This window comes from Equus przewalskii, chromosome 2 (assembly GCF_037783145.1).
Source record: "Equus przewalskii isolate Varuska chromosome 2, EquPr2, whole genome shotgun sequence".
In the NCBI taxonomy this organism is placed as follows: Eukaryota; Metazoa; Chordata; class Mammalia; order Perissodactyla; family Equidae; genus Equus; species Equus przewalskii.
Window position 1 is genome coordinate 29,637,738 of NC_091832.1, and position 13,231 is coordinate 29,650,968.

At 50.1% G+C, this 13,231-nt stretch overlaps 2 long non-coding RNA genes across 2 annotated transcripts in view; one reads left to right on the forward strand and one right to left on the reverse strand.

Moving 5' to 3' along the window:
• Positions 1-428: 428 nt before the first annotated feature.
• Positions 429-13,231, reverse strand: part of LOC139081970 (uncharacterized) — a 29,356-nt gene continuing 16,553 nt past the window's right edge. Inside the window, exons 2-3 of the long non-coding RNA XR_011537551.1 lie at positions 4,065-4,147; positions 429-1,659 (exon numbers count right to left, since the gene is read on the reverse strand). This is a non-coding gene — a long non-coding RNA (uncharacterized lncRNA). The remainder of the gene's footprint in view (positions 1,660-4,064; positions 4,148-13,231) is intronic.
• Positions 10,515-12,499, forward strand: LOC139081973 (uncharacterized). Its single transcript, XR_011537554.1, has 2 exons — positions 10,515-10,602; positions 10,824-12,499. It is a non-coding gene; the product is annotated as an uncharacterized lncRNA (long non-coding RNA).

Below are 13,231 nucleotides of genomic sequence, written 5' to 3' on the forward strand. Positions count from 1 at the left end.
TAAAGAAATAAAAAAGCTGACAGAAACCAAGCTAGTCCTTTGTCCCGTTTGCCAAGTATTCTTTGATCCCTGTCTTTGGGACACATGGTAGGATTGCCCGCCCCCTTGTGGTTGAGTCGAGCCATGTGACTAATTCTGACCAATGAGCTGTGAACAGAAAGGACAGGTGTTGCTTCTAGCCAGACGATTTAATTGCCAATGCCTCATCCTCCAGAGCTGTGGCCTTCCCTCTAGCAAGGTGACTGACAGTGATGGAGATGGCAGCGGCTGCATCAGCCAGGGTCCCTGTGCCACTACAATGAGCAGCACCTTCTGCACATCTGCATTGCCGTGGAGCATAAATGGGAAATTAATATGTGTTGTGTCAAGCCACTGAGACCACAGGGCTTTAAAAAAGGTTTTAACTAAAAAAAAAATTTTAAGGCGAATTTCACTTTAATAATATATTTTATTTAATCCAATATATCCAAAATATTGCCATTTCAATTATTATTTTAAAATTCAGAAATGAGATGGCTTAAATTCTTTTTTACATGCCACGTCTTCATGATCTAGCGTGCATTTTACATTTACAGCACATCTCGATTCAGACTAGCCACATTTCAAGTGCGCCGTAAGCCCCACGTGGCTAGAGGCTGCTGGACGGGACAGCACAGCTGTAATGCTTAGTGAACTTCACCGTGAAACACACTATTCTAAAGCATCCTGAGTAAATAAATCTTTATCCTAGTCCAGAGGATCTTCAGAAAAGGAACTCCAATGTCTCATAAAATGGGCTGTGGCTACATTTTTGATCCATTTTTTCTCATTTACTCTGCAGTGAGGGTTTTCCTCCCAGCATAACAACTGGCTGCTTAATTTCTCTGCCTTTAGCTAATTCACTTACCCCTACTCTCCCTCAAAGGGGAAAACAACACCTTTCAGTTGGCCCAGGTTGAAAGTAAAGAGAAAGTTCTGTTTAAATTGTTCTCGGTACCCACAGTGTTCCAGGAGCAGAGGTTCACTAAGGCCCAGGCGGAAGTGGAGGAGGAGGTGGGGGAGCAGCCGATGCGCTCTCTTCTTCACAGGATGTGGACGGTGGGCTTCCAGACACGAGGGATGGGGCGGGAGGGCAGGGAGGACAATGATACTGGGGCACTGGGACTTGATCTCCTGCCTGGGGAGACAGAATTCCTTTTGACTTTGGATGTTGGCTTTGGACCTATATTCAAGGATGGCAGCTAAATGTTAATTACTTTTTGTTAATTTGTTATTATATATGTGTGTTATTGTTGTTATGCTGCACCCACTGCTTAGAAAATGTGCTTCCTCGATTGACCAATATGTCAGGAGCATTTTTCCATAAAATTAAATATACTTCTACCTCATCACTCTAACAGCCAGATAGTATTTTTTAAATGGATCTACATAATTTATTTACTCAGTCCACTGTTGTCAGACGTGAAGGTTGTTTCCGATTGTTAATTGCAATCCACAGTGGTTGATCACTCTCGTTCCGCCTCGGTGCCTATGGAAGGCGCAGTCAGAGGACACATTCAGATGCAGGAAGGCGTGATCACCCCAAGGCGTCCTTCTGGCAAACTGGGGTTTCCCCACATAAGACACCAACTTCTGTGGAGGTGAGGAGGTCTCAGCCTTCTCTGAGCACTGCCAGGAGAGCTGTGTAAGGTGAAAACAGTGTTGGGGACAGAGGGCTGTGGGTGGTACCAGGTCCTGCCACTTATTAGCTCTGCAGACATCCTCTCTGAGCCTCAGTTTCCTCATTTGGAAAATTCAGATAATCATACTGGCCCTTTCGTATTGTTGTGAAGATTAAATTAGACTGACTCTGAATTCTGGCTAAATAAGACAGATTGAGCACACGCCCAGCTCTGCTCCCTCCTGATGCTCTACTAACGCAAAGGCAATAGGAATTTTTGTAAAAGGCATAAAACCACAAGGATAATTAGCTCAGAAGAGAGGACAGCACTAACAAAATTTGGAAGGCAGAAAAGTAGATGGATGGGTTGTAACTTAGGGGAACTAAGAACCCTGAACCGTAAACCTCCAATGGGGAAAGCTGGAAGAAACCCAATGTATGAATCCCGTCAAAGGCTCGGTGATTACCTACGGAGCCAAGGTGAGGAGGTGCTAAACACAGGAGAGTGGGTCCGCTCTCCTCCTGGCCTTCCCCAGTACCCAGCTACTGCTCCTTCAGAAAACCAGGGTCAGGGCTGGGGGAGGTGGCAGAGAGGCCGTCCCTCCTGTGGGCATGCGCAGTGTGGCACCAAGTGCCAGGCCCCAGGTGTCCGTGGTGGGGGAGGGTGGCAGACACAGAAACACAGCAGAAGTGGTCCCTCCTGGGAGAGACACTCTGCAGGGCCCAGCAGAAAGGCCAGCCTGCCATGCAGTCTTAGAGATAGTGAGCAGAGGGGCCTGGGACAGGGGGTCAGATGGGCTGCCTCATGCAGAGCTTTTGCTCCAACTAGGGCTCTGAGGCCTGAGAGGATAGGGCCTTGCCCAAATCCACACTCAGCCTGTCCCTGCCTGCCACCCAGCCCCAGCTCTCTCTGTGCCTCCCTTTCTCTACCCGGGTGGACAGTGGCCTCCTCCAGGCCCTGCTCCAGGCGCCTTCTCCTCAGCCCTCCTCAGAGAAACGTAGGGACTGTCCTGCTCAGCTGGTGGCTGGGCCCAGGGTCCCCAGTTTGGGGCCCTCCCACTCCTCTGAAGTCAGGCAATTCCCCGCCCACCTGGCAGCGCTGCACCCCCTTCCAGGAAACCACCACAGAATCTTGTTCTCAGAAACCCCTCCTCCCGGTCGGTCGGATGTCACACAAAGTGCTAGCTGCTGCGGTTTCAACCCACCCAGAGGCAAATGTGCTCTCCTAACCATCTGAAAAGAAACAAGCTTCCAAAGATCAAAGCATCGTAGCTATCACTGCGGAAACCCAGGCAGCGGGGCCCACCTGTTGGACAGAAGAGCGCGGCTCAAGTCTCCCCTGTGGACGGTCAGCCTTCCCCCATGTGGACAGTGTCAGTGTGTGAAGGGGAACATCTAGAAAGGGCCTTCCTGGCCCTGTCTGCTCACCTGGAGTGAAATGCCTTTGGCAGAGGCAGAGAAGGCTCACACTCCCACAGGACGGAGGCCAAGGCATTTCCAGGCCATGATTTAGCAAATAAAAATACAGGAAGTCCAGTTACATTTGAATTTCAGATAAGGAACAAACAATTTTTACTGTAAGTGTGCTCCATGCAATATTTGGGACATATCTATACTAACATGTTATTCACTAATTTATCTGGAATTCAAATTTAATGGGGCCTCCTGTATTTCATCTGGCGACTCGACCTGCCCCCAGCACAGGGCCTGGCGCGTAGTAGGTACTCACTGAAGGAGGGACTTGTTTGAGCTTCGAACGGGATGAGAAATCAAAATGTTAGATTTCCCTGGGTCCAAGCGGACTTTCTACTTACTGGAAGTGAGTTTTAAAATAGCAAAATGAAACTGTTATTTTGACCAAAAGGGACCAGAAAGTCATAGATCTACCTGATTATCATCAGGAGTCAGGAAGGAAAACCTGCCCTGGACAGAAGTTTGCAGGCGGAGGAGAAAACTAAGGCCGTTTCTTCCTCGTAAGCCATCAATTCCAGCCCGTTAAATTCATTCATTCAAAAATATTTATTGAGCGCCTACTGTGTGCCAGGCACTGTTTAGTAAACCACCAGAATTACCGTGATCATTCTTCTCATTGCCCCCATTTGAAGAGGAAAATTGAAGTCCAGAGAAGTTAGGTGACTTGCCCAAGGTAACACACCAGGTAGACGGTGAGTCTGGGATTAACACCCAGTGTGTCTGATAGCTGAGTGCTTGCTCTTCCCACTGTGTGACTCTGTGTGTCCACTCTGAGTAATGGGCGCACAGAGAGTAGAAGGAACTCGTCAGGTAAACCCACATGGACTACCAGCAGTCCCCTAGCCGTCACCCAGTGCTATCATTCTATCTCCTGAGTCTCTCTGATCCAACCCCTTCGCTCCCTTCCAACGGCTGCTCTCCTCCCCAAGCCCAAGCCACCTTCAGCTCTTGCCTCAACAGCGTTGATGTCCAGGCTGCCTCATCTCTCTGGCTCCCCTCCATTCTGTCCTCCACACAGCAGGCAGGATGACCCATCTGAAAGGTAAACGCAATCATGTCACCTTTCTACCTAAAGCCTTTCTGCAGTCTCCCACTGCTCTTAGGATAACAACAAAACTCCTGACTGTGGCCTACCAGGTTCCACGTAACCCACTCCTGCTGACTCTCCGCCTTCATCTCACTTCCTCGCCTGTATCAGTCAGTGCTTTGGTTATCTATTACTGCGTAACAAGTCAACCCAAACTTAGGCCCTCGAAACAATAGCTGTTTATTATCTCCCACGATTCTTGGCTAGGCTCAGCTGTGAGTTTCTTCTGGGGCTGAAGTCATCTGGAGGCATGCCTGAGCTGGCCTCCAAGATGCTCACTAACATGTCTGGTGGGCAATGCTGGCTGAGGCCTGGGAGTTCAACTGGGGCTGTCGACAAGAGGCCACATGTGGCCTCTCTATGTGATTTGGGATTCTCACAGCTTGCCAGCTGGGCTCTGAGAGAGAGTGTCTCAAGATGAGCATTCCAGAAGATAAAAAGCCAAACTTCCAGCTCTTAACTTCAAGGCTAGGCCTGGAATTGATAAAGTATCATTTCTGCCACTTTCCTTTGGTTAAGAAGTCACAGGGCCAGCCTGGGTTGACAGGCAGGGGATATAAGCTCCATTTCTTTTTTTTTCCCCTGCTTTTTTTCTCCCTAAATCCCCCCAGTACATAGTTGTATATTTTTACTTGTGGGTCCTTCTGGTTGTGGCATGTGGGACACTGCCTCAGCGTGGCCTGACAAGTGGTGCCATGTCCACACCCAGGATCTGAACCAGCGAAACCCTTGGCCGCCAAAGTGGAGCGCACGAACTTAACCACTCGGCCATGGGGCCGGCCCCAGGCTCCATTTCTTGATGACAGGAATTTGCGGCCCTTTTAATCCACCACAGTCTCTGCTTCAGATTACAGGAACCACTCCAGTTCATTCAAGCAGAAAGGGGCTTAAGACAGGGAAAGTGCTTACAGCGCTGTTGGGAGGGCTGGAGAGGCCGCCTCTAGGCTGAGCCTCCAGAAATGATGCCCAGAATAATACTGCAGCCTCTGCTATGATCAAGAAGCTGAGGAATGGGGCTGCTGCCCCCACACTGCTGGCTCCAGGACTATCCTCTCCCTGATCCCTGCCAGCAGAATGGGCGCCCCAAGCTCTACTCCTACAACCAAAAACAAGGGTCTAGACACTGAGCCCTCTGCAACAGCTGGTGCAGAAAATAAAACACCCCCATAACTCTGCTTGCCCAAAAATCAGAGAAGCCTGGCCTCCACCTTCCGATGTAAGATGCATGGTAGGTCTTATTGATGGAAACTAAATCACAACTGGATTCTTGGCTTCAGAAGTCTAGCTTCTTAGTCTCTCTGGAACAGGAAGGCACGCTACAAAAGATGCTGAGCAAGCCAAGCTACAGTATCTCCACAGTCCTGGGCCTTCTTTTAGTTCCTAGTAATTGCTCTGCTTCCTCTTGCCACAGGGCCTTTGTACATGCTGTTCCCCCTCTGCCCACAATTCTTTTCCCTCTCCTCGTCTTCCCTTCCTCCTTCAGGTCCCAGCGCAAGCATCTTCTCTGATCTTCTTATCATTTTATATCTCTATTTTACAGATGAGGAAACTGAAGCCCAGGGAGGTTAAGTAATTTCCCCAAGAGCACACAGTTCGTAAGCAGTGCAGCTGAAATTTGAACTCAGGCAACCTGACTCCAGAGTCTGCTATTAACAGCTGCATAATATTATGCAGAGATGAGTTCACCTGGGTTAAAAGACCAGGGGCAGGGCCTAAAGCTGGCCTGCAAATAAACAAGGATGACGCTTCAGGAAATGTTGACAAGCCCAGAAAACTGTGAGTGACAGGAGGTGCCGGTAGAAGGACTCAGGACAAGGTCGGATGCTGCGGAGCTTGGCCCCAGCTCCCAGAGAACATCGATATGCTGAGTCTCAAATACAGCTGAGCTAGAGGAGTCTACAGAGGCTTGACACGGCCGCCCTCCACCAGGGAGCAGAGAGCGATGCGCACTGTGTGAAGGGGAAGAAAGCATCTCGTGTCTCTCCCAAGAGGGATTATCAATTTCAGTGACAAAACCCACAATCACAGCGAACAAAGTGAGCTCAGTTCTCATAACTTTAACAGGCAGAATTTTGCAGAGCAAAGAGACAGCTGTTGAGGAGAGGGCGCCATCATAAAGGAAGGGCTTGGGGTAGAGTTGGTGCCCTGCTTGCCTCCCTTTGGCAGCCAGGGCCCAGGGAAGGGAGCCGAGGAATCCAGAGCACCTCATCTGATTTTTTAAAAATGTCATATGCCCTTAGTCCATAGGCAGGAGTGAGATCACTTGCCCTCCCTGGGCCCAGTCTGTGAAGTCCTAGGCTAGAAGAATAGCATTTCCTGTTCTCTGGCTGCCTTAGCTCAGGTCCCTCTAAAGCCAGCAGATGCTCTGCAAAGGAAAAGGCAAAGCCAGGAAAACTGGGTTAGCAAACCTGGTCTGCCACTTACTGCTGTGTGACCTTGGGCAAGAACCTTCTGCTCTCTGAACCTTCTTCTTTGTCCACAAAATGAGGGCATTGGATGAGAACACAGGGTTTATACTGTTTTTCTTAGCGGCAAAACCCTTTTTTCAAAAAAGGAGAATAAATAAATCTTGCTTAGTTCTGTCCTTTAGTTAAATAGGGATGAAGGGACTCAGAGACTAAACCACTCCCCACCCCCACCCCTGCAAGGCCACCTCCTTGAGTGGAAAACTTGGTTTTTCGAGCCCTGCCATTTTAGAAATCCATGAGCGGTCCGTGGGGACTGGAGGATTCCACTTGGCAAAGAAAGGTTCTGTGACTGCCACTGGCTCATGCTGTGCCCTTGCCCGCTCCGGACCTTGGCTTTCCTCTAGAAACTGAAAGCTTTGGGCTCGGTGGTCTCTGCAGTCCCTTTCAGCTTTGACTGTCTAGGACTCCACCCTGGTAAGGTTATTGGAAAAATGAGACCAGGGTGGGGGGAGGAGGAGACCCAGGGAAGGTAAGAGGTCAGGGAGGGCAAGAATCAAATCAGAACTCAAAGAAAGAGGTCATGGGCATGGTTTCTATTTCAGAAAGAACAGGAAAACTGGGGGTTGAGACACTAAGCATAGAACGTAATGTGTGGGATGGATGGATAGACGGATGGATGCATGCATGGATGGATGGATGGATGGATGGATAGGAAGTAGATAGGTAGCCAGGGAATGGATGGGGAGTATTCAGGCGAGCAGTTGGGTGGAGGGAGTGGGTGCATATATTTGACAGGTAAGAAGATTCTCAGGTAGATGGGCAGGCAGGTGAGCAAGCGGGTAAGTAAGTGGATTTGTGGATGGGCGAGCAGACAAGCAAAAAGGTGGATGGGCATATGGGCAGGCAGGTGATGCCCAGATGGTTGGATGGGTGGGTAGTTTTACAATGTAAGGGAAGTAAGGGGATAAAATTTGGTTGATTGGCTTGTTCAATTTTCTTGGCCATCTACCCCATTTCCTCTTTCATTCCCTATTCCCATTCAGTCAAAGACATCTGAAAGGTTTACAGTAAGTTTCTCAACATGTGGAAATTGTACCACGGGTCATGTGTAAGATTATTTTATGTAGTTATGAAATAATCTTAGAAGAAATCCAGACATAGTTTGAAGTAACACTGAATCACATAGCAAGAAAGAGATTCTCTGTGAATCCTCTGTCAATCTTATGATTACATCAAGAAGAAAGTTCCTTCTGGTGCTGTTGTATCTTTAACACCTCGCTGACACATTAATCTCCCTTTTTATTTTATTTTATTTTTTAGTCTTGTTGTTGTTGTTGTTGTTTTTTGAGGAAGATTAGCCCTGAGCTAACATCTGCCACCAATCCTCTTTTTTTTTTTTTTTGCTCAGGACGATTGGCCCTGAGCTAACATCCATGCCCATCTTCCTCTACTTTCTATGTGGGACGCCTGCCATAGCATGGCTTGATAAGTGGTGCGTAGGTCCGCACCTGGCATCTGAACTGGCGAATGCCAGGCCTGACAAAGCAGAGAGTGTGAACTTAACTGCTGCGGCCCTGGGGCTGGCCCCTAATCTCCCTTTTTAACAAGAGAAGGCAGACTTTGGCATCAGAGCTTTAGGTAGCTGATGGAATGTAACATTATCTCATTTTCATTAGGTTTAATTTTACTGTCACTTTGTAGATACAACAGGGATAGTGTTACAAAGGGTTTCCCTTTTAAATGAGTGTATTCCAGTAAAGTGAGTCAGTTATATATCAAATATTAAGTAAACAGTATTTGTTACCGGGACAACAGATGCCGGATGTGGCAAAATTCCTGAAGATCGCGAATGTTTAGAAAACACTGGTATGCAGAAATATGATCTGGTCATGTCACTTCCAGGCTTAAGCTCTGCTCCAGAGTCTTTGTGAGCAGACCCCTGCCCAGCCCACCACTCAGTCTCGTCCGCATCTCTTCCCGCCTCCCAACTCTGATCCAGACACACAAAACTTCTTTACATTCTACTAACTTTCCAGGCTGTCTCTTGCCTTCAGGGCTTTGAATATGTACATTCCTCTGCCAGGAACTTTCTCCTCCCCTCTCTTACTTGGGGAATTCCTACTGAGCCCCCAGGTCTTGGTTTAGCTGTGGCCTCATCCCGGAAGCCTTCCCTCACCCTCCCAGCCGGTTCAGATGCCCTTCTTCACTGCCCCCAGAGCATCCTGCATCTTTCATCCATCACTCAGCCCACGGTAGAGAAACTGCCCGGTTCACTGCCAGCACTGCCTATTAGAAGGCGAGCTGGCGACTCTGTCCTGTTCACCCCTCACTATTCATTCAGCAGTTTTGCTGAATGCCTGCTTAAGTGCCACCACTGTTCTAGGAGGTATAGCAGTAAATGGCACAGAAAAAGTCTGTCTTATTCCAGAGGGGAAGTTGAAGAAAAATAAATTAAAAAAATTTAAAAACCTGGTTACCAGGGAAAAGGGGGGGTGGGGGGAGGGCACAAAGGGGGAAGTGGTGTACCCACAACATGATTAACAAAAATGTACAACTGAAATCTCACAAGGTTGTAATCTATCATAACATTAATAAAAAAAAAAAATTTAAAAACCATATATATTATATATACAATTTCTGGTTGTAATAAGTCCTTTGAATAAATTAAAACAGAGTTGGGGAATTAAAAAAAAAAGAAAAGATGGGCAGTGATGGGGACAGTGGCTGCTATTTTAGACTGGAGTCAGGAAGGCCTCTCTGAGGAGGTGAAGGTAGTGAGGGAAAGAGGGACAACGGGAACAGCAAGGGGGAAGATCCTGAGGCACAAATAAGCTTGGCGTGTTTAAGGAACATCCAAGGGGCCAGGTAGCAGAGTGAGGTGAGCTTCCAGGGGGCAGCAAGCCTGGGCTGTGGCCCCCACTCTGGGACGAGGGAGGCAGCTCCCCTGGGACCAAGAACGTTCTCTGAGCAAATGAGAGGGAGGATGCCTTCTCCGCCCTCGTGCCTGCTTACCCTGAGCCCACCGGAGAGCCCGCCAACGTTTACAGAGGGACTTCCTGTTAACATTTACCTTCGCTGATGTTTATTAATCGGGTCTATTAATAGACTCTTTTTTTCTTTGGCCCTTCCTAAGGAATAACTTCTAGAAGAAGCATTTCTCCCCCACTTAGCCTCTGCCTTGCATAACGCTTCAGGTTTGTAAATTGCTTTTCCATCTCTTATCTCTTGATCTATTCATGTATTTATCCATAGCACATAGATAATTTATTGAGCAGGGAACAGGACAGACTCACTTCCTACCCTCATGAAGCATATATTTTTGATGAGAGACAAGTCTAGAGGGCCCTGGAGGCTCATTTTCTCCCCGCTTTTGGTAGCTTAGTAGAGAGCTGGCTTGGCTGGACCAGGCCCGTCGGGGGAGGAATAGCTGACATCACCTTTGGCGGGTATCAGTGTTCCTGCGCGCCGAGACTCTCCAAGGCTCTCCTAGAGTCCTCGGGGTGCGGCCCTGGGCCTTGGCAAGCATGCTCCCTAGTGTCGTTCACGCCCAGACATCCCTTGATATACTTCTTGTTACTTAGAAAAATTACACGTTCCCTCCTCCCTCTGAAGCCAACAATGTGGGGTAGGTCCTTTCTCCTAGAGATTGTGGCATATCCAGCCTGCTGGCGGAGGCAGGCCCCTCTTTGCTGGGACACTGGCCATACTGAGGACATATTTGCCAGGTTGGGAACCCATGCTGAGGATGATGAGAGGTCGGAGGACTGCGGACACCCTACTACTTCTCTGCCTCTGAGTTTTTCCCGGGGATCTCTATCCGCACGGTGTGTCCATGCCCTGTTGCATGACAATTCCAGTGGGAGGAGACAGAAAACAAGGAAGTACCCCACCTTGTTATGAGTGTTACAAAGGCAGGACAAAGGCTGTGGGAGTAACTTAGGACTTGGACCGGGTGTCACTGGCCGGGCTCTCTGGAGACAGAATCTGTGATGGAGGTGAGCATGCAGGTGTTTATTAGGGAATTCTGAGATCAACACCGGTGGAAGGGAGGGGCAGGAAGCTGGGTGGGGGGAAGGAAAGACCCCAGTACAGGTCCAGTGACCTCAGCTGACCCTGTGGGAGCGCTGGAGCTAGGCTAGCCTTCAGAGCTGTCCTGAGTTGGCTGGGAAGAGGCTTTGATTTCCCTGCCTGCCATCAGTCATTGATCAATCAACAGGATGTGGGCAATCCTGCGTGGGGTGACAGCGGAAGGGTGAAGGCTGCCTGCAGAGCCGGGGCACCAAGCCTTTCACTGCACCGCGACCCGCGTGGTGCATCTTCTTCCACCATGAGGAGCTTCAGGAAGACTTCCTAGAGGAAGGGGCATTTCGCCTTGGGCATGCAGGGGCGGACAAGGACAGAACAGTGGCCCAGGCAAGGGGACGGTTGTAAGAAGACCTAAAGGCAAGATGGGAAACAGCGCTCTCAAGGAGCCGTACACCACGAGAGGAAAGCAGGTGGATCCATCTAAAGACAAAGAAACAGCCTCAATGAGGCCACTGGGCTCATGCAAAATAAAGTTGTAATAAGTGATGGAGCCTGATTAGAACCAGCACTGTGGCTTCTGCATCCAGAGTCCTTCCACACCCCACTCCCAATCTGGACGCCAGTCCTCGGTCACTGCTTTCTTATCTTCGAGATGGCACTTTCTTTTTCCACTTTCGCCCTCTGTGTCTTTGCGCAGTTTCCACAACTCTGCCCAGGGAAGCGCTAACAATCCTTCTAATTCTGGCCTGAATTCTGCCATTTGAAGGGCTCATGACTCCCACTGGCCTGGGTTTCAGGACACGGCTTGGTATGTTTGCAGATTAGAGGTCAGTCTGTAGCCACAGTCACAGTTCAGCCAAGGACTCAGGTCAGGACTAAAATTAGAGCTAGATCGCGACTGAATTTCTGACCAGAGTCAAGATTTAGTTGGGGGCGAGATCTGGAGCTTGATCTACAGTAAAGCCCCAGCCTGGGCCCAGGGTCGGAGGATGGTCTGGAATTGGGTCAGAGTTCAGCCTGGAACTGGGGTCAAAGAACAGTCTAGAAAAAAGATTAGGGCTTAGTTTTAGAACAAGGCCAGGGCTCAGTCTGGGACTATGATCAGGGCTTAGAACGGAGCTGGGGGCAAGGCTGAGTGTAGGGGCAGGTTTGGGTCTTAGCCTGGAGCCAGAGTCGGGGTTAAGCCTTGGGCTGGGGCTCAGGGATGTGAATCTGCATCTGAGACGGGAAAGACCATCAGGGGTCTGGCTTCCCTGTCCCCCAGGCCTGGAGTCTGAGCTGTGCCCAGGGTGGGAGTAGGCAGCAGAAGTCCAGGGAGGACAGACACACGCCACCCTCAGCCCAGCTGAAGCCACACCCCTGCTGCAGATCCCCTAACTCAGCCCCCTCCCTCTAACCTCCCCGGGCCCAACACACACACACACACACACACACACACACACACTCACATGCACACACGGTATGTAGGAAGCACGGATCTGGGTACGAGGCCCTTGCGAGGCTGTGGCACTGCCAGAGTCTGGTGTCTTCAGGGAATGGTCTGCACAGGGCAGGCGGGGCCCAGGGAAATGAGTCAGCTCCCAGGCAGGCCCAGAGACGGGCGCAGGGAGAAGGACGTGGCTCAGGCTGCACTGCCCCGGCCTGACCACCATGAGAGCCCCAGTACCACCAGTGGTCAGAAATCTGGGCCTCCGCATCAACCGCCCACCGTGAGTCCCCTGGGACTGGCCCTGCCAGACCCCTGAGACGACAATGGCCAGGAGCAGAGGAAAGAGTCCTGTGCTAGGTTTGAGGCCTGCCTTGCTTCCCCTCTCTGGGCCATCTGTAAAATGGGAATAAAATAAACTAAGAAGGGTATTTGAAAAATGGGGAAACTGATGATCAGAGACGGAAGGGACTGACCCTGGGTCACAAAGCCCAGTGAGGGACAGCTTGGGGACCAGAACCCAGGCCTGCCAACACCAAAGGCCTTCCTTTTCTTGCCAATCTGGCCTCCTTTGTCTCTGAGACTGACCCCTCCCTGCCCCATCCCACCCCAGGCAGGCTCCCAGGAGAGGCAGTAAAGAGGAAGGGTGCATGGGGGTCAGGACAGACTCCCCGCTTGGGTCTGCTGGGGTCGCGGAACACAGGAGAGCTGCATAGACCCAGAGGGCAGGCCTGTTCTGTGCTGGTGAAGTTCCAGCTCTGGACCTAGGTTCAAATCTCAGCTTCCCTGTGGATCTACTGTGTGATCTCAGACAAGTCTCCCTTCTCTGAGCAAGATGCATACGTCCATCTATAAAGACGGATAAGAGAGTCATTTCGTCTCCGGTGGTCGTTAGGTGAGAAGTGCTGTAAAGGATGAACGGCCTAGGAATGCTGGTGCTGCTGCCGGTGCCACCACCAGCCCAGCCTCACCCCTTATCCTAACGCTCCTCTCATTCTCGCTGCCCCAGAGGCACTGGACTTTCCATCTCCTCAGCATGCCACATTCTTCCTACTTCAGGACCTTGGGACATGCTGATCTCTCAGCCTGGTCTGCCCTATAAATTCACTTCCTTGGGGCACCTCCAGCTGGGACCAGAGCATTCTCTACACTTGCTTTCATACCACTTGTCA